This window comes from Rhinatrema bivittatum, chromosome 5 (genome assembly GCF_901001135.1).
Source record: "Rhinatrema bivittatum chromosome 5, aRhiBiv1.1, whole genome shotgun sequence".
Classification (NCBI taxonomy): Eukaryota; Metazoa; Chordata; class Amphibia; order Gymnophiona; family Rhinatrematidae; genus Rhinatrema; species Rhinatrema bivittatum.
The window spans coordinates 265,023,907-265,045,214 of NC_042619.1; the positions used below are offsets into that span (position 1 = coordinate 265,023,907).

General features: G+C 49.8%; 1 protein-coding gene across 4 annotated transcripts in view; it reads right to left on the bottom strand.

The window, feature by feature from the left end:
* The window catches only part of LOC115092720 (disintegrin and metalloproteinase domain-containing protein 9-like), a 978,865-nt gene that overhangs the window by 175,363 nt on the left and 782,194 nt on the right, over window positions 1–21,308 (bottom strand). The window lies entirely within an intron of this gene.

Below are 21,308 nucleotides of genomic sequence, written 5' to 3' on the forward strand. Positions count from 1 at the left end.
TCCTTCTCTTCATGGCCCTGGTGCTGCCACCACTATACGTCTCTCCATCCATGTGGTAGGGCCGCCATTGACACTCCACTCCTGCCTGTCCCCAGGTTGCTGCATAGGCGCTTCTTCTCAACCTTTAAAGGGCCAATGGCGGGAAAAGCCCCATGGACCCAACTGATGATGTAATCACCTCATTGCTCCTATAGCCCTATAAAAGGGCTCTGCTTCCACTCCTCGGAGCCTTCACATCAGATCTTCACAGTTGTTTGTGGTCTCTTCACCGGTCAAGGTCCTCCATGGTCTCCTCCTGTCTAGATGGTTCTTCGTTGGATGTTCTTATTGTTCTGTGAATGTTTCTGGTCTTGTTCTTCATGGGAGCTCCTTCGTCGCCTGTCCGGTGTACCTGATGTTCTTTGTTCCTGATGTTCCAGCTTCTGACTCTTTATCCTGCTTCCAGGTTTCCCTCTTGTCCACCTTTTCTGGCATGCCACTGTCATGGTCTGTGACCAGCCCATGGGGGGCTGTGTATGACGCTTCTTTTCACAAGGCCTGTATTCACGTCTACAGCACAAGTCTCCGGAAGGCCCTTGCTTTTAACACTGAGATCTGTTCCTGAATCCTGAGTCTTGAATTCTTGAATCCTGTTCCTGGTCTTCAGAGTTCATTGTTCCTGCTTCCGTGCATGATTTAGCCATGGGTGGCTGTGTAGGGCATGGGTGGCTGTGTAGGGCACGCCTCAGTGCAGGCCTCTCCTGAATCTTTGTCATGTTTCCAATTTCAAGTCTTCATCTTCTCGTCTGAGTTTTCCAAGTTCCTCGAGTCTTTGCCTGAGCTTTCCAAGTCCCTCGAGTCTTTATCTGAGTCTCCCAAGTTTCTCAGTTCCATGTCGCATCATGTTCCTGCCCTCAGCCTCCATCTGGCCTCACACACTCGTCGTTCCCATGTGGAGGGTTTGGAAGGGCTACAAAGTGGCCGGAGGGCTACTCCTGAGACCAGCATTGCGTTGCTGGGTCTCACCTGTGCATCCAGGTCCCGTGGAGGTCTGAGCCTGTCTTGTTCCAGTACCTAAGATATTCCTTGTCTTGATCCTGGCCTTATTTATTTATTTAAAAACTTTTTTATACTGGCATTCGTAGGACACATCATGTCGGTTTACAAAAAACTGAGAAGGAAAGGAAATTACAATGAACAGGGGAGGGGAAAACTGGATGAGTACATAAGTATAAGAGAGGAGAGTTTACAAGCAGCGTTACAACTATTTGCATTCAAATAGGATTAGATATGCAAATGAACTAATATACAATGTTACATGGCATGTGCACTTGATACACTTAGCATACGGAACTTATTTACAGTGATACTGGGCATGTGTACTTAATATACAGGGATGGTTGAGGGGGGGGGGGAGAGGGGTTAGGGGAGGGAGCAGGGAGGAGCCCCAAGACACAGGCCTTGCCTGTGTCTTGGGGCTCCTCCCTGAGCTGCGCCATTGTCCCAGGGCTCACATCCCCCCAAAGCAAGTGACCTCACCCCCGTGCTTGCAACATAACCTTGGTGTGGTTCTGTCCATGAGCCGCGGGCAGTCCCCCACCTACCTTCATAGAAATGAAACATAGAAACATAGAAATGACGGCAGAAAAAGACCAAATGGCCCATCCAATCTACCCAGCAACCTTTTACACTTGTTTTCTTTTCTCTCATACTTATCTGTTACTCTTGGCCCTTAGTAATCCTATGGTTCTATTTCCCTTCCACCCCACCATTAATGTAGAGAGCAGTGCTGGAGCTGCATCTAAATGAAGTATCTAGCTTAATTGGTTAGGGATAGTAACTGCCGCAATAAGCACGCTATTCCCATGCTTATTTGTTTACCCAGCCTGTGCAATTCAATCCTTGTTGGTTGTTGTCTGAATATAAATCCACTTTTCTTCATTCCCCCCTTCTGTTGAAGCAGAGAGCTATGCAGCATATGCATTGAAAGCGAAGTATCAAGCTTAATTGATTCGGGGTAGTAACCGCCGTAACAAGCAAGCTACACCCATGCTTATTTGTTTACCCAGACTATGTAATTCAGTCCTTGTTGTTGTTGTCTGAATATAAATCATCTTTTCTTCATTCCCCCATGCCTTTGAAGCAGAGAGCTATGCTGGATATGCATTGAAAGTGAAGTATCAGGCTTATTTGGTTTGGGGTAGTAACCACCGTAACAAGCAAGCTACTCCCTGCTTTTTTGTGAATGCAAATCCTTTTTTCCAATTTCCTCTTGCCTTTGAAGCATAGAGCAATGTTGGAGTTGCATTAACCGTGTGTATGTTTATTGAATACGGGTATTATCTCCAGGTAGTAGCCATCATTCCCGCAAGTCACCCTCTCTTCATTCACATCCTCTAGATTTTATGGATCCACAGTGTTTATCCCATGCCCCTTTGAAGTCCTTCACAGTTTTGGTCTTCACCATTTCCTCCAGAAGGGAGTTTCAGGCATCCACCACCCTCTCCATGAAGAAATACTTCCTGACATTGGTTCTGAGTCTTCCTCCTTGGAGCTTCGAATCGTAACCTCTGGTTCTGCTGATTTTTTTCCAACGGAAAAGGTTTGTCGTTGTCTTTGGATCATTAAAACCTTTCAAGTATCTGAAAGTCTGTATCATTTATTTTATTTATTTATTTATTTAAAATCTTTTCTATACCGTCGCTAAGTTATATACCATCGCAATGGTTTACAAGTAGGGACAAATTTCATGTAAGTAAAAGTGTACTATAGTACATTCTAACAGGTGCCGTCAAAGTTTCGGTTACAATATATCATTAGAAAAAATAAGTTTTAGAGAAGTGGGTCATGACCGAATGTACTGAAAGTACTTTTACGGGTAAATTTATCATACATAGTGTTATCAATAAGCTAGTTGTGATGTAGACTACTCTACTGTATCGTCCTAAGTACTGTGGGTCGGTGCTTATCTACTTATTCCTGAATAATTTCTATTCTCCCGTCTCCTTGTAAAATGCCTGTTTAAAAAGCCATGTTTTTAAACTTTTCTTAAATGCCTTGAGATCACTTTGTAATCTGATCTCTGGAGGCATTGTGTTCCAAATTGTGGGTCCTGCTAATGATAAGGCCCTCTCCCTCACTTGGGTTAGTCTTGCTGTTTTAACTGAAGGGATGGTTAGGAGTGCTTTATTTGCTGATCGCAGATTTCTGTGTGGGACGTGTACCCGTAATGCTGTGTTTAACCAGTCTGATTTCTCATCATGAATTAGTTTATGGATGGTACATAGGGTTTTGTATTTAATTCTGTGTTCAATCGGTAACCAATGTAGTTTCGCTAGGGTTTCGGTTATGTGGTCCCTCCTCCTTTTTCCGGTTAGTATTCTCGCTGCTGTGTTCTGGAGTATTTGAAGTGGTCTTCATGTTGTATTAGGTAGTCTTAGCAGCAGGGCATTACAGTAATCCGTGCTGGAGAAAATTAGTGCCTGTAGAATTGTTCGGAAATCATTTTGAGTTAGTAGTGGTTTTAGTTTTCTGAGTACCATCAGTTCTGCGTATCCTTCCTTTACTTTTAGTGATATGTGCTGTTTTAGATTGATTTCAGGGTCCATTATTATTCCAAGGTTACGTACTTTTCCAGCTAGTTCAATTTTCTGGTTGTGTTTGAGGATTATTGAGGTTTGACTGATTTCAGTATTTTTCCGTTCTAGGTGTAGGAATTCTGTTTTATCAATATTAATAACAAGTTCCATTTGTGTCAGTAGCTGTTTTATAATGCTTAGGTACATGTTAGCTAGATTTAATGTTTTCTCTATTGTGTCATCTATCGGTAGAATTAATTGGATATCGTCAGCATAGATGTAATGTATAATTCCTAGTCACCTCTGCTCCTCCTTTCCTCCAGGGTGTACATATTTAGATTCTTCAATCTCTCCTCATAAGTGATTCGACAAAGGCCAACCACCTTTTTGGTCGCCCTTCTCTGGACCGCCTCTATCCTGTCTCTGTCCCTTCAGAGATACGGTCTCCAGAACTGAGCACAGTACTCCAAGTGAGGCCTTACCAAGGACCTGTACAAGGGGATAATCACTTCCCTTTTCTTACTCGATATTACTCTTTCTATGCAGCCCAGCATTCTTTTGGCTTTACCTATCGCCTTGTCACATTGTTTCCCACGACTTCAGATCGTTAGGCATTATCACCCCAAAGGCCTCTCTTCAGTTTCCATGCAGCCAGCCAGGCCGCTGCTACGACGTTCTCAACCGCAGCCAAGGCTGCCGCATTGCTGGCTCCCCCGGGGTCCTAGTGCCACCGCCGGGAGGTCTCCTCTTTGTGGCTGCCACCTTTGCCGCTGTTCTCTGGTCTTCCATGTGGCAGGGACGCCACCATCGCAGTCTTCTCTCCTTGCTCACTATAGGTGCAGGCACACGCCTCTCTCCGGTCTTTAAAGGGCCAGCAGCAGGAAAAGCCGTGGGGCCCTCGCTGATGATGTCATCAAACTGTTCCACTTCAGCCCTATAAAAGGGCCTTGCTGCCATTCCTCAGTGCTTTTGGATCGTGTTTGCACAGTGTCTGTGATCTTCCTTTCGATCCAGGTCTTCCGTGGTCTCCTGTGCCTTGATGGATCTTCGTTCCATGTTCTTCGTGTTCCTGAACTTCATCTCCTTGATGTTCCTGGTCTCGTCCCTCGCCGTCTCTCTTCTGTTCCTGATGTTCCAGATGTTCCATGTCCAGATGTCCCATGTCCTGAGGTGCCATGTTCCATGTCCCTGATATCCAATGTTCCTGTCTGGACCTCATCTGTCTCATCTTCAGCTCTTCGTCCAGTTCCCAGTTCCCTCATCTGTCCACCTCACTTGGCATGCCATGTCGTGGTCCGTGACCAGCCCATGGGATGGCTGTGTAGGGCGCTTCATGGTAAAAGGCCTTCTTCTTGTCCGCAGCACAAGCCTCTGGGAGACTTCTGGTTTTAATGCCTTGCTTCTGAGTATCCTGAGTCTTGAATCTTGTCCCGGTCTACGGAGTTCCTTTATGTCTGCTTCCGTCCATGCCTGCCAGAACCTGCTCCCACTTCAGCATGGTCCACGACCAGCCACAGGCGGCTGTGTGTAGGGTGCGCCCCGGTGCAGGCCTCTACTGAATCTTCGTCATGGCTCCAGTCTCAAGTTCCACTTCCTCGCCTGGAGTCTGCTTCACATACAGTGTGGTCCACGACCAGCCACAAGCGGCTGTGTAGGGTGCGCTGCGATGCAGTTCCACCCAGTACTTTCGCCTGACTCTTGAATATTTGCCTGAAACTTCCGAGCAACCTGAATCCTTGTCCGAGTCTTCTGAGTATCCTGAATCCTTGTCTGAGTCCTCTGGAATAACCTGAGTCCCTGGTCCGTGTCTCCTGAGTATCCAAGTCTTCGTCTGAGCATCCAAGTCAACATCTCTGAATACTCCGAGTATCCTGAGTCTTCGTCTGAGACTTCATGTTCCTGACCTTAGCCTCTGTCTGGCCTCATGCACTCGTCATTCCCAAGCGGTGGGTCCGGAAGGGCTATTGAGTGGCCGGAGGGCTACTCTCTAGATCAGCATTCTGTTGCTGGATCTCATTGGTGCGTGTAGGTCCAGTGGAGGTCTGAGCCTGCCTTGTTCCTGTTCCAGATAATCCTTGCATTGTCTTTGCTCCAGCCTTGCTCTTGCTCCACCCATGCTCATTACCAGCTCACCTCTCATGGTGTATCTTGGGGCTCCTCCCTGAACCTTGCCGTGACCCAGGGCTCACATCCTACCTTAGATGGGATCGCGCCTCCGAGCTCCTAACCGGGCCCTGATGGGCGCGCTCCGCAAACAGGATCAGTTGAGCTGTGCCTGTGACGGGTTCCAGTTTTTTGGACATTTTGTTTTGGCCTTGGTTTTTGCTGGAAATTTTTGCTTCAGTTCCTGGACCACTTTTCCAATTTGCTACTTGCCCAGAGAATTTTTTGCCGTAGTTCCTGGACCCTCTGATAACTTGATTTTTGCCCAGAAGTTTGCTCCCAGTTTCCTGGACATTTAATTCCTTGTTTCTAGCAAGTTTTTTTTTCTTTTGTTGCTTGTGTCTCTCTACAGTTGTCTGGATCCCACAACCAGCAGGAGGCACCTGCATCCAGATCATCTCCGAGTCCAACCCATCTTGGAACCTTTTCGACCATCAGGAGGCACCTGCTATTGTTCCAGAGACCATCTCCGTTCTTCCCACTACGATGTTCGTCCAGCTCCCTGGGTTCCATATGACCTGCAGGAGGCGCCTTGCACCCAGGTTCCACATCCAGCATCCAGTATCTTCAACATCAAGAGTCTTCGAGCATCACGGAGTACGTTCCATTAAAGTGTACTCCACATCAACACTCTGGGTCTTTGGGTTCGTATGACCTGCAGGAGGCACCTGCACCCTAGACCTGTCTTCTTCTCATCTTTTCCAACCCAGTCCCTGCTTGCACTGTCCTGGTGCTTGCTCTGTGGCCATCTTCAGCTTAAAGCTTCTCTCCGCATCTGCAAGTGGTGACTCCAGCCATGGATTCCACGTCAGATCTTCGCAGTTTCACTTTCATGACTTCAACATGGCAAGTCGCCTTGAATCCACAGCTTCTATCCAGCCCTTGCTCCGTGCAAGTGGATTCTACCTAGTATCATCATTGCGAGCCATCTTGTACCCAGATAACTCGTCACCATTAATCCTCCAGCATTCTTCATGCAGCATTCCAAGCTACTAGAATCAGGATTTGGGAGACACTGATTCCCTGTTTTCTGCTCTTTTGTACTGTCTTGCTGCCAGGCTATGGACTGCAACTACTATCTTCCAGCTTGTCCTGTATGCCTGCACTGCCATGCTGTTGATCTTCCTAAAGGGATCCGGTCTTCTTGACACCACATGGCGATTCAACTTTACTATCCTGGGATCCATGAGAACCCATGATGGTTATCTTCTCAATCCATCACCCCGGAGAATCTCCCGAATGGCTCTACAAGATCACCAAAGTATTGCCAGCTTCTGTGTTCTCCACCAGTCAATTGCTTCTGCAAGGATGTTCGCCACCGGCTGCATTCCAACCTTCCATCTATGGGGATTCACTTGCATACTCATTGGAATTCTCTGCTGTCTTCGAGCCCTGTCTCTTGAAGCTTCGTCCACCTTAAGTGGCTCCTTGATCCAGCCCTAAAGGAAACTTCATCTTTACAGTCATCTGGGTAATCCCCTTCAACAAATCAGTTCCCTGCATAATGTGCCACAGTGACACCTACTTTGACTGTCAAGTTCCTCTGAGAACGGACTTCACCACCTTGTGAGAGGCCTGTAGTAACATTTGGATTTCCCAACAAGCAACTCTCTCCTTACCAAGTTGCAGAGACTTCTCCAGTTCCTGAGATTCTTCGTACTTGCCTTCTTTTAGCTATGAACAAACCATCTTCAAAAGGTAAAGCTACCTCTAGAATCAGCTTTTCCACCTCCTGTGCCATCTGTGTTGGACTTCCTAGTTCCATCAGAGTCCTCCTGGCACCACTGCCTATCCAAAAGTGAGTGGCACTTGTAAGTTTGTATACTTACTCTCCTGGAGTTCCATCTTCACACCTATAGAATCCAGCTTGAAGTCTGATCCGTCTTTACCATGCTACCACCGCAAAGATGATGCTTGTCTACTTGCCACTCTTGTTTTGACCACTGTGAACCAAGAACCGGTATCCACTCCAAGATGCTATCTTCATTTGGTTTCTCTTCTCCAGTTTCATCCTGGACTCCAATCTCTGTCACCTTGACTACTAGAACGTGAGATGCAAGCCTTGCCATCCTGCAATCCGGTAGTCTTTCATGTTTTCAGTGTTTGTCTATGTCTTGCCTGGATCCTCGATCTTCTACCATGTCTTCAGTTACTAGTATCTCCATCGCTACAGTTCCTCGCCAAGAAATTCCAGCTTTTGTCCTTGGAACCTTGATCGTTCCCTGATTGGTGTGGAGTGATCCTCCACCCTTCCAAGCTGTTGCTAGAAGGCTTGGGGAGAGGGTCTTTGAAGGTGGGGGTACAGTTGTAGTTCTGCCTGCGAAGCCGCAGGCAGCCCCCCACCTACCTTCAGTTTCCATGCAGCCAGCCAGGCCGCTGTGACGCCATTCTCAACTGCAGCCCAAGGCCACCGCATTGCTGGCTCCCCGCAGTCCCTAGCGCTGCTGCTGGGAAGTCTCTTCTTCGCAGCACGGAGCCGCTGCTGCACTCTGTTCCTTTCTTCACCGGCAGGGCTGCCGCCGCTGTTTGCCACAGTCCTCTGTGTTGCGGTTCATGCCTATCTCTCGCCCTCGCTCCACCCTCTTTAACCTTTGTGGCGACTCTTCTTCGGCTCTGACAGACAGATGCAGCCGCGGCTTCTCCCTGCCTCTTGGACCCGGTGTCCCCGGGCCTGGCTTGATGCTACGGATATGCCATGTTGCTGATGACGTAAGGGCGAGCGCTCCAGATTTTGTACCAGCAAGGGCGCGAACCTTGGGGGCGTCCCCCCCTGTAGTGATGTCATCCATTTTCACTTTAAATGAGTTAGCAAGGAACTCCTTTAAACGAGTTAGCAAGGAACTCCTTAACTCCTCTGGACTTGCTTTGGCAGTCCACGCTACTTACAACATCGATCTGAGTCAGCTAAGGGGAAACCTTTCTCCACTGCTCAGCCTTTCAAACTTACCAGGAGTACCCACTCCTCGGGGGCTCCACTCTCTCTATTCTTGATTTCAGATTGTTGGACGGGATCCGGTACTCGCTCCTCGAGGGCCTACATTCCCGAAGAATCAGAAGACTACTATTGCCTGGAGGCGATCGCAGACGTGAACACAGTGAGTCCTATTTCAGACAGGAACTGGTACTCGCTCCACGAGGGCCAATGTTCCTAATTGCTAAGGCTCCCTTCAGTCTAAGACGTTATCGCAGGTATGGCGATCGTAAGTTACCATTGCAGATTGCAGATAGGAATTGGTACTTGCTCCACGAGGGCCTATGTTCCTAATTCCTTTCTCATACTCTCTTCTTCCTCAGAAGATATTGCATACCTATATCTTATGGATTGTTATTACAGATTATCAAAGATAGACTCTCAGAAAAATTTCAAGTGGAAAACAGTGGACAATAATCACTATAAAAAGAACTGTATATCCACATAGATTATCCAGTAACATCAACACCCATTGGTGAAAACAGAATTTTTGTACTCATATAACTGACCTCATATCAATAGGTGTGTAGTGTAATGCTAGATAGCATGTAGATAATGCGCCATTTAGTATAATCATGGGTCAATAGTGCATGAGCGTTTTTGTTATGCTTCGTGAAATAGTCCAGGAAAAATCCCAAGATAATGACAATGTAACAGGGAATCCCAAGATAATGACAATGTTACATTGTCATTATCTTGCATTTTTCCTGGACTATTTCACGAAGCATAGCAAAAATGCTCATGCACTATTGACCCATGATTATACTAAATGGCGCATTATCTACATGCTATCTAGCATTACACTACATGCCTATTGATATGAGGTCCGTTATATGAGTACAAAAATTCTGTTTTCACCAATGGGTGTTGATGTTACTGGATAATCTATGTGGATATACAGTTCTTTTTATAGTGATTATTGTTATTACAGATTAACAGACAGGAACCAGTACTCGCTCCACGAGGGCCTACATTCCTAAATCTCTTCTAACCTCTCTTCTATCCAGAAGCCATTTCATACACAGTTATTGTGAGTTCTATTTCAGACTGCTTACAGAAACCAGTATTCTCCTGTGGCTCCTGTTCCTGAATACTGAAGACTCTCTCTTGCATATAGAAGACACTACAGAGATCTACAATTGTAAGTGTATCATCTACCACTGGCTATGCCCAGCATACCCTGTCTACTCACTAACTATAGTCTCTCCTTACAGCTCAGCAACTCAGAGATTGTGGTTCCAGTATCAGAGGAACTTCAGCCCTGCCGGGCATATCAACTCACTACTGCCACCTCTGGTGGTTCTACTTCCAGTCTAATAAAGAACTATCTGTGTTTGTCTCAATATCCAGCCTAGCCGGTGGTCCCTCTCAGGATCTCCACTTGAGGGCGCTATCATCTGCCAGCGGCCCACGGATTCACTATTCTACTGGGTGTCATTCCTACACTAGCAAGAGCGGTATTATCATCTGCCACTCTGTGGGAGCCAACCCACATCTGACCATTACTCCTCTCTCTGCGGAAGCTGATCCCTATCACATAGCTATCTCCCCATGGGGATCATACAGGTTGCTGGCTCATCTTTCTACAGGAACAAGCATAACAGTTGCTACTCCTTCCCTCTGGAGGAGCAGAGCACTAACAGATTGCTTCTCCTTAGCAAGAACCGTAACAGTGTGCTACTTCGCCCCCTGGCGGGGGATCACTAACAGATTGTTAACTCCTTCTTCAACGGGCGTATCCAGCATCCAGAGTCATTACAGATTACTAACTCCTCCCCTCTGGGGGAACAGACCTATAACAGACTGCTTACTCCTCCCCTTTGGGGAGCTGGTCTTCATCAGATTGCTAACTCCGCCCTCCTGGCAGGGTGAGGGTCAACAAATTGCTAACTCCATCCTCCTGGCGGGGTGAGCGTCAACAGATTGCTAACTCTGCCCTCCTGGTGGGGTGAGCGTCAACAGATTGCTAACTCTTCCCCCCTGAAAAAGCCGGTCTACAACACTCTGGTCTTCCACATGGCAGGTACACCGCCTTCGCAGTCTTCTCTCCCTGCTCACCTTAGGCACGGACTCACGTCTCTCTCCGGTATTTAAAGAGCCAGCGGCAGGAAAAGCCCCATGGCCCTCGCTGATGATGTCATCAACCTGTTCTACTTCAGCCCTATAAAAGGGCCTTGCTGCCATTCCTCAGTGCCTTTTGACTGGGTTTGCACAGTGTCTGTGATCTTCCTTCCGATCCAGGTCTTCCGTGGTCTCCTGTGCCTTGATGGATTTTCGTTCCTGAACTTCGTTCCTGTGCCTTGATGGATTTTAGTGTTCCTGAACTTCATCTCCTTGATGTTCCTGGTCTCGACCCTCATCAGAGCTCCCTCATCGCCTGTCTTCTGTTCCTGATGTTCCAGATGTTCCATGTCCAGATGTCTCATGTCCTGAGGTGCCATGTTCCATGTTCCTGATGTCCGATGTTCCTGTCTTGACTTCATCCTATCTTCAGCTTTTTGTCCAGTTCCCAGGTCCCTCGTCTTTCCACCTCTCTTGGCGTGCCATATCGTGGTCCATGACCAGCCCATGGGATGGCTGTGTAGGGCACTTCATGGTACAAGGCCTTCTTCTCGTCTGCAGCGCAAGCTTCCGGGAGACTTCTGTTTTTAATGCCTTGCTTCTGATTATCCTGAGTCTTGATTCTTGTCTCAGTTAATGGCGTTCCCTTGTTTCTGCTTCTGTCCATGCCTAAGTCTCTGCCAGAACCTGCTCCGCTTCAGCATGGTCCGCGACCAGTCACAGGCGGCTGTGTAGGGCACACCCCGGTGCAGGCCTCTACTGAATCTTCGTCATGCTCCAGTCTCAAGTTCCACTCACTTCCTCGCCTGGAGTCTGCTTCACATACAGCATGGTCCGCGACCAGCCATGGGCGGCTGTGTAGTGTAGGGCACGCTGCGATGCAGTCCTCACCCAGTACTTTCGCCTGACTCTTGAATCTTTGCTGAAACTTCTGAGCAACCGAAATCCTTGTCCGAGTCTTCTGAGTATCCTGAATCCTTGTCAGAGTCTTCTGAGTATCATTAAACCTTGTTGGAGTCCTCCGAGTCTTCTGAGTAACCTGAGTTCTTGTCCGTGTCTCCTGAATATCCAAGTCTTTCTCTGAGTATTCTGAGTATCCAAGTCTTCGTCTAAGTATCCAAGCCTACATCTGAATCCTCCGAATATCCTGAGTCTTCGTCTGAGTTTTCATGTTCCTGCCCTCAGCCTCCATCTGGCCTCATGCACTTGTCGTTCCCAAGCAGCGGATCCGGAAGGGCTATCAAGTGGCTGGAGGGCTACTCTCGAGATCAGCATTGAATTGCTGGATCTCTTTGGTGCATGTAGATCCAGTGGAGTCTGAGCCTGCCTTCTTCCTGTTCCAGATAATCCTTGTCTTGTCTTCGCTCCAGCCTTGCTCCTGCTCCACCCATGCTCATACCAGTTCATCTCTCGCGGTGTGTCTTGGGGCTCCTTCCTGAGCCATGCTGTGACCCAAGGGCTCACATCCTACCTTAGATGGGACCGTGTCTCTGAGCTCCTAACCAGGCCTGAGGGCGTGCTCTGCAACAAACCTTGCACATTCTGAATCTGTTGAATCTTGAAGTGGTATTGTATTATGTGGTAATTTGTATTATAGATATATTGCAAAGAAACTGTAACCTTCCAATATATGAGATGAATGTTCAAAAGATGCACACATAAAATATAGCACATGCTCAGATAAAATGAGAGTATATGCTATTGTAAAATCCACAACATACATGCACAAATTGGGGCCCAAGAGTAAATTTGCAAGTGTAAAAAAGGGGTGGGCCAACATTTATGCGCACAGTATATAAAATGCCAAAATAAATAAATGTCTATTTTACAAACAGCCAAGGTGACTTGTAAATCTTTTACCTGCGTATATTTACTCCTGCTAGATATCTGGTGTACTGTGTTGTGCTGCGATGGGAGAGAGCACTAGGGGGCGCTCCCCAGTGCGGGATGAGAGTTGTGTGCCCTTGTAGAGAGATGGTCTTTGTCTGGGAACTGGAGAACCGGGGACCTCCACCGGACCTGCATGCTTCCTTAAGGCCACCAACGCAATAGTGGTCTCTGAGTGGTCCTCCGACCACTCCAAGCCCTTTTGGACCTGCTGCTGGGTAACAGCAAGAAGCAGCAGGTTGGACAGAGGTCAAGGGCGAACAGCACAGGACAAGGCACAGGACAAGACTCAGGCGCTGAGGAAGACGAAGACTCAGGCAATTAAGGCATGGTCAGACAAGGCAAGGCAGGGCAAAGCATGGCATGGCAAGGCAAGGCTAGGCATGGCATGACAAGGCAAGGCTAAAATCAAGGTTAAAAGTCCGGAACCTCCAGGTAAGCAATGTTCCTCCGGCGCCCTACACAGCCCAGCCGGGCTGGTCGTGGACCACACGAGAAGGCATCAGAACCACAGAAATCCAAAGACAGGATGGAACGGACAGGCAGCCATAGTCCCTCAGGTGCCCTACACAGCCCAGCCGGGCTGGTCACGGACCACACTGAAGGACAGAACCTGCCCAGGGAAGGGTAGACATCAGGATGACGGATATCAAGGCAAGGCAGACATCAGACATGGAAGATGTCAGGACATCAGGAACAAGGCAGGACTGACAAGGGACGAGAAGACTCTTTGGCACTGTCAGATGGAAAGACCCACCAGCACCCTACACACCCCAGCTGGGGTGGTCATGGACCATTGGGCCACTATGCACCCTACTCAACCCAGCCGGGCTGGTCATGGACCACGAGGGACGAAGACATCAGGAACATCTAAGACAAAGGACGTCGGGAATGCTGAAAAATCAAGGAAAGCTGGAACACTGGACACATCAGGAGAGACCGGAATATGGAACATCCAGAGAAGAGATCAGGAATGAAGAGGGATCCCAAGAAGAAGATGAATGCCAGCAGGAGCAGAGACAAGAGTCCTCAGGAGACCAGCTCCAGGAGGACAAGCTCCAGGGAGGAACTTGCTCCTTGCGAAGACATGGAAAGACTGACTTGGAGAGCCTTTTGTAGGCTGAAGAGGCAGATCCAGGAAATGAGGTCATCCGGGGCCCACTCTCTCATTGGCCCTTTAAACCTGGTGAGGCGGCGCGGCCCGTGCCTAAGAAGCAGAAAGAAGAAGCAGCAGGACCCTGGACAGCAGCCCTACAGAGACGCTGAGGAGTGCAGAAGCCGGAGTCGGGCCGTGCAGGCCCCAACATTGAAGGTGGTGTCCAGCCGCAAAGAGGAAGTCCAGGGGTGGCTCCAAGCCACCAGGAGAGCCCGGGGACTGCGGCCTCTGGACCGTGCCAAAGCAGATGATGTCAGCGGCTCTGGGCACGGAGGAAGGAGGCTGGCTCGTGGCGGCTCCCTGCTGCGCTGGAACTCTGGGGGCGGCTCCATGCCACAAAGAACACAGGCCTTAGCAGGGATGGCCTTCCTGCCGTCCAAGGACCCCGGCAGCGGCTCAGCCGCGAAGAGAACACGTCAGGCTGCTGAGCCCTGCCACGCAGGGCAAAAGATGACCGTGGCCTCCAGTAGTAACGCTTGAGTAGGTCCAGGGTAAGGCGCTGGCCCAAGTGTCCTGCCACATAGGCCTTCTGTTGGTGTCTTGTGGGACCCACCATCTTCCTGGGGGGCATTGGCAAGCCAGCAGCTAAGAAGATTCTAGCTGGATCTATGATGTACGCTGGTGGATCTGGAGTTTCATCGGCCTGAAAAGAGTGGGAGAGGGCATCTGCCCAATCATTCTTTTTGGCTGGGCGATAGCGAAGCTCAAAATCAAAGCGGGCGAAAAAGAGTAACCAACGGGCCTGATGGGGGTTGAGGCACTGCGCCTGGTGGAGGTACTCAAGGTTCTTGTGATCTGTGAAGATAGTGATCCAATGACATGCCCCTTCCAACCATTCTTCCAAAGCCAATTTATTGGCGAGGAGTTCCTTGTCCCCTATGCCATAGTTGCGCTTAGCAGGTGCGAATTTGTGCGAGAAGGAGAAACAAGGCCGTAGGTTCCCAGAATCTGCCACTTGGCTTAGAACTGCTCCCACTTCTAGGGAGGAGGCGTCCACCTCTAAGATGAAGGAGCATTCCTGGTCAGGGTGCCGAAGACAAGGTTCTTGTAAAAAGGCTTGCTTGAATTTGGTGAAGGCTGTGACTGCTTCAGGTGGCCAAGTCCTGGCACTGGACTCCTTCCGGGTGAGCGCAGTCAGCGGGGCTACTAGCTGGGAGAAGTGTGGAATGAAGTGGCAGTAAAAATTTGCAAACCCCAAGAATCTCTGGAGCCCCCGGAGAATAGAGGGTTGGGCCCATTCCTAGATACAGTGGACCTTTACGGGGTCCATGTGGAAGCCTTGGCTAGACACAATGTAGCCCAGGAAGGGTAAGCTTTCTTGTTCAAATGAACATTTTTCAAGCTTAGCATAGAGCTGGTGGGCTGGGAGGCATTGCAGCACTGCCTGCACGTGCTGATGGTGGCTCTGGATGTCCTGGGAGAACACACGGATGTCGTTGAGATAGACATCCACTGAGACGTATAGGAGGTCTCGGAAGATCTTGTTCATCATGTGCTTAAACACTGCGGGAGCATTACACAGGCCAAAAGGCATCACAAGGTACTCGTAATGGCCGTCCAAGTGTTGAAGACCGTCTTCCATTCATCTCCTGGCCAGATATGGATGAGGTTGTATGCTCCATGCAGGTCCAGCTTTGAAAAGATTTTGGCAGCCTTGTGGTAATCTAGTAGTTCCAAGATAAGCAGCAAAGGGTACCTTTCTTTCTTCGTAATAGCGTTGAGACTGCAGTAGTCAATACAAGGTCACAAGGTGCCGTCCTTTTTGGCGACAAAGAAGAACCCCGCTCCTGCCATGGAGGTGGAAGGTCGAATGAAGCCCTTGTCAAGGTTCTCCTGGATGTATTGGGACATAGCCGTGGACTCTGACGGGAAAAGAAGGTACACTCTACCCCGGGGTGGGGGAAGGGTGTTGGGCATCAGACTGATGGCACAGTCAAAAGAGCAATGTTCAGGTAAAATCTCTGCTCTGCTTTTTGAGAAGACATCTGTGAAATATCGATACTGTGGAGGAAGGCCCACGGGAGTAGTGACCAGAGAGATAGCATTCAGAGGCTGAACTTGCTGTAAACAGGTCTCAAAACAGAGCAGACCCCAGCTGGCAAGCTGGAGGGTTCCCTAGTCAAACTGGGGAAAATGTTGCTGGAGCCAAGGTAGCCCCAAGACTATGGGGTGTACCACCTTTTTGAAGACCTAGAAGAAAATTTGTTCTTCATGCAGGAGCCCTGTGCACAGGCACAGGGCATTGGTTGTGAACCTGATGTGCCCTGGCAGAAGCTTTCCATAGGTGGACGAAATGTATAAAAGACAATCACGGGCACTAATAGGCAACTGCAGTTCCCTTACAAGGTCTCGAGTAACGAAGTTCCCCCTGGCCCCCAAGTCCACCAGAGCAAGTGAGGGGAATTCCTGCCTGTCCTTCAGGATGGTTACTGGAAGTGTCAATTGGGGGGAAGGATAGGTACAGCCTAGAAGTGTGTCCTCTCTGGCGACTACGCTGGGTTGTTTCCCGGCTTCTGAAAACAGGCATTCACTAAGTGCCTTCTACCGGCGCAGAAGAAACAGAGACCCAGGCGGTGCCAATGGAGCTTTCCCTCAGCTGAAATGTGGGTTTGGCCCAGCTGCATCGGTTCGTCGGTCCACCCAGGAGAAGTCGCCTCTGGAGCCGTGGAAAGAAGAGGACAGGAGAAGGCAGGTGCCAAGGGCACGAGTCTGCGCAGGGATCGCAGTTCCTGGGTATGTTGTTGGAGGCAGTCATTTCGCCCCACAAGATCAATCAGGGCATCCAGGGACTCCAGTAACTCCCTTGCCTCTAGCTCATCCTTGATGTGTGACAACAGGCCCTCGAGGAAGATTGCCCGCAGACTGTCCTCCCACTCCGAGGCCAACTCCGAGGCCAGGGTGCGGAACTCAATGGCGTAGTCGAACAATGGCCGGGCACCCTTGTGGAGGTGGATCAAATCAGAGCTCAAGGTGGTCGAACGCCCAGGATCCTCAAACACCTGCCTAAAAGCCCGTTGGAACTGTTGGATATCCTGAAGCATAGGGTCCGCTCGTTCCCACAGGGGCAATGTCCAGTCCAGGGCCTTGCCATCCAAAAGCAAAATAATAAATGTGGTCTTGACTGCACTGGTGGGGAACTGAGCAAGTTGCAGGGAAAAGTGCATAAGGCAGTGGCACTGATTCAGGAATCCCCGACAGAGTTTCGGGTCCCTACGTACCTGGGCAGGACCAGTAACTGCAGAGTGGAGGCTGCCAGCGGAATAGGTGGTGCAGGGTCGGGTTGGGCCGCTACCATCATCATGGTGTTGAGACGTGCGCTGAGGCGGTCCATGGTGGCTGCTACCATCTCAAAGCATTGCTGCTGCTGTTGGAGCTTCTGTGCCAACCCGGGAATGGCCTGGAGACCGGAGAGATCCGATGGGTCCATGGCCTCTGCAAACTATTAGTTGTTGCCAGCCGGGGTGTGGACCCTAAGCCAAGGTGGAGTTGTTGCTACCTGTAGGGGAGGCCCCCACAGGTCCCCACCTTCAGCAGGTGGAACTGGTCATAGCAGGAACCCAAACAGGACCTTCATCTATACCAGACCTCGTTCCCTGTGGGTTGAGCTCTTGGGTGCCAGGGCCGGCAAGACTTAGGCAAGAATTCCTGGAGAAGAAGATCGAACAATGGAGGCGATGGAGAGGTCAGATAGGCCAGGGCCAGGACGGGCGGCAGAAAAGAATTTGAGAGGCGTTCCGAGGTCAGGGCAAGCAGCAGACAAGCAGAATTTGAGAGACGTTCCAAGGTCAGGAGCCAGAAGAGAAACCAAGCGGGAGACAGGCTCAGGGACCAGGACATGGAGTCAGGAACACAGGATCAGGATCAGGAACACACAGCAACCAGCAGCTCACAAGGAGAAGGACCCATTGCAGAGGCGATCCAGGGCTTGGGTTAAGTATACCCCTGGCCCTGATGTCCTCTCCCCATGCCGCGGGCACTCCCTTGCCACTGGCCCTTTAAAGGTTGGGGGAGCGCGCATGCCTAGGGGGCCTGCTGAGTTGCACTGGTCAACCAGCGTCTGCGCCGGCGCCCCAAGTGGGGACGGCCTACAGAGAATGGCGACGGGGATTCCCTGTAGCAACGATGGAACCAGCAGAGGGCCCTGCCATGCCAGTAAGCGAGGTTGGCCATGTGGCCGGCTCATGCAACAGTTGATAATGGGACAGCATATAATGGTAAATGGAACTTACTCTGAAGAAAGAACAGTGTTAATTGATCCACAGGGATCGATTTTGGGACTGATTCTGTTCAATATCTTTGTGTGTGACCCGGCAGAAGGGATAGAAGGTAAATTTTGTCTGTTTAAGGATGATATTAAGATCTGCAACAGAGTGGACACACCTGAAGGAGTAGAGAGAAAGAAAAGTGATTTAAGAAAACTTGAAAAGTGGTCAAATATTTGGCAGCTGGGATTCAATGCCAAGAAGTGCAGAGTCATGCATCTGGGGTGCGGCTATCCAAATGAGATTTGTGTGATGGGTAGTGTAAGACTAATGCTCACGGACTGGGGGAGGGACCTTGGTGTGATAGTGTCTGATGATCTGAAGATGGCAAAGCAATGTGACAAGACAATAGCTAAAGCCAGAAGAATGTTGGGCTGCATAGAGAGAGGAATAACCAGTAAGGACAAAAAGGTCCTTGGTTAGGCCTCACCTGGAGTACTGCGTTCAATATTTGTGCCTGAATCTCAAAAAGGATAAAGTTAGGATAAATACGGTCCAAATAAGAGCAACCAAAATGGTGAGGGGTCAGCATTGTGTTACATGCGCTGGCCGCAGCAGACCCGCAGCTCGGCCCCCTCACCTCTTTCAAAGTGATCCAGTACCTGGTCCCTCGTCTCTGGCGGCTGTAGGCCACCGGCTCTGTCCTCGGGCCACCCCTGGGGCCTCCGGCTCTGCTACAGTTCCTGATGCTCTGCGTCAGGCCTCTCCACGTAGCCCGTGGAGAGACGTCGTCCTGACCAACGCCGCGTCCCTCCCTAGGCGGGCACGCACAGCTGATCCTTTAATAGGGCTGCGGTGGGAACCCAGCCGCAGCCCCAGATGATGACGTCGGCTAAGCTCTGGTATATAAGGCCTGGCTCCACTCTCTCAAATTGCCTTTGCAACAGGTCCCCTCACTAGTCGAGTGCTTGTTGCTTCTACTGTTCCTAGTTCCTGATCCTGATTGTCTTCGTTCCTGTTTCCTTGTTCCTGAGTTCCTGTTCCTTCGTTTCTACTTCGGATTGCTAACCTGGTTTGACCTCTGCATTGCCTGACTACTCCGTTGCCTCTCTCCAACCCCGGACCTCTGCATCGCCTGACCGTCCTTTGACTCTCTCCTCATCCAGTCCTCAGCCTTGCTTGCCACTGCTTCCAGCCTGCTGCCAGTCTTGAACCCAGCTTGCTTAAAGACGCCTCTTCAGCCTTTGTCCTGGACATGGTTCATTTATGCTTTGGCTTGCTCTTGCTCGGGTGCCCTCTGTCAGACTGTGTTCCTATTGGTGCCTGGGTCTCTGGGACTCTAGTTGCTGCCTCTGTGCTGACCTCGATCCACCCATCGACAACCACTGGCCCCGGCACCCAAAGGCTCAACCCACGGGGAACGAGGGCTGGTATTGTTGAAGCGCCAGTCGGCCTCCATCCGTCAGCCCTCTCCACCTGCAGACGGTTGGGACCCATAGGTTTCCTCCTTTGGGTAGCGTTAACCCCACCTCGGCCCAAGGGTCCACCTCCGGCGCAACACATTGGAAGTCATGAAGTGATGCTGATGGATCTGAATATGTATACCCTGGAAGAAAGGAGGTGCAGGGGAGATATGATACAGATCTTCAGTCCTGAAAGGTTTTAATGATGCACAATCCTCAAATCTTTTCCGCTGGAAAGTAATCAATAGAACTAGGGGCCATGAAATGAAACTCCAGGGAGGATGACTCAGAACTAATGTCAGGAAATATTTCTTTATGGAGAGGGTGGTGAATGCCTGGAATGCTCTTCCGGAAGTGGTGGTAATGACTAAAACAATCAAGGAATTCAAAGGGGCATGGGATAAACACTGTGGATCCCTAAGGGCTAGAGTTTGGAAATAAAAAAAAAGGGAGCACAGGGATAACAGGGGGTATCTTGCTGGTGTGACAGTTGCTACTCTTAACAAATAAGCCTTGATACCGTTAATGCAACTTCTCTGCTTCAACAGCAGTGAGAAAAGGGGAATTGGATTCAGCAAGCAATATAAAAGGGCCCCAACTTTTATGGTTTGGGGAACAAATAAACATGGGAGTAACTAACTGATACGGCGCTTACTACCCTTAGGGGCGGATTTTAAAAGCCCTGCTCGCGTAAATCCGCCCGGATTTACGCAAGCAGGGCCTTGCGCGCCGGCACGCCTATTTTCGATAGGCCGCCGGCGCGCGCAGATCCCCAGGACTCGCGTAAGTCACGGGGTTTTCAGTCGGGGGTGTGTCAGGGGCGGGGCCGATCGGCGCTGCGTTTTGGGGGCGGGACGCGGCTTTTCGGGGGCGGGCCGGGGGGCGTGGTTGCGGGCCGGGGCGGTTCGGGGGCGTGGCCACGCCCTCTGGAACCGCCCCCGGATCGCGTCTCGGCGCGTCAGCAACCCGCTGGCGCGCGTGGATTTACGTCTCCCTCCGGGAGGCGTAAATCCATGGATAAAGGTAGGGGGGGGTTTAGATAGGGCCGGGGGGGGGGTGGGTTAGGTAGAGGAAGGGAGGGGAAGGTGAGGGGAGGGCAAAAGAAAGTTCCCTCCGAGGCCGCTCCGATTTCGGAGCGGCCTCGGAGGGAACGGAGGCAGGCTGCGCGGCTCGGCGCGCGCCAGCTGCCCAAAATCGGCAGCCTTGCGCGCGCCGATCCTGGATTTTAGAAGATACGTGCGGCTACGTGCGTATCTACTAAAATCCAGCGTACTTTTGTTTGCGCCTGGAGCGCGAACAAAAGTACGCGAACGCGCCGTTTTTAAAAATCTACCCCTTAATCACTAAGCCTGATACTTTGATGCAACTCCAACATTGCTCTCTGCTTTCACGGCAATGGTTAAGGAAAATTGGATTCAAACAGCATCTGAAGACCCTGACTTCAGATAAACATGGGGGTAACCTGCACAGTGCAGCAGATACTGGCATAAGCTTGCTGGGCAGTCTGGGTGGATCATTTGGTCCTTTTCTGTCATTATTTCTATATTTAAGTGCCGCTATTTAGCCACATAAATTGAAACTTATTTGAATACGTGCCACTACTTTTCTAGATAAGTCAGAACTTGTGCGGTTTGTGGTTTAACATACAATTGCTCACAAATGTACTTGTATTTTATAGCCTGTGCATATCATTTCCATGCAGTTTATAAAATTCAGTATTATATTACTGTGAGCCCATATATGCATGTATATGGGTGCTAGCATGCAGTTTTGAAAGTTATCCTCTATATGTGTAATACAAATTTCCTAGTTCACACATTTCATTGTCTCAGATACATATTTCTAAAC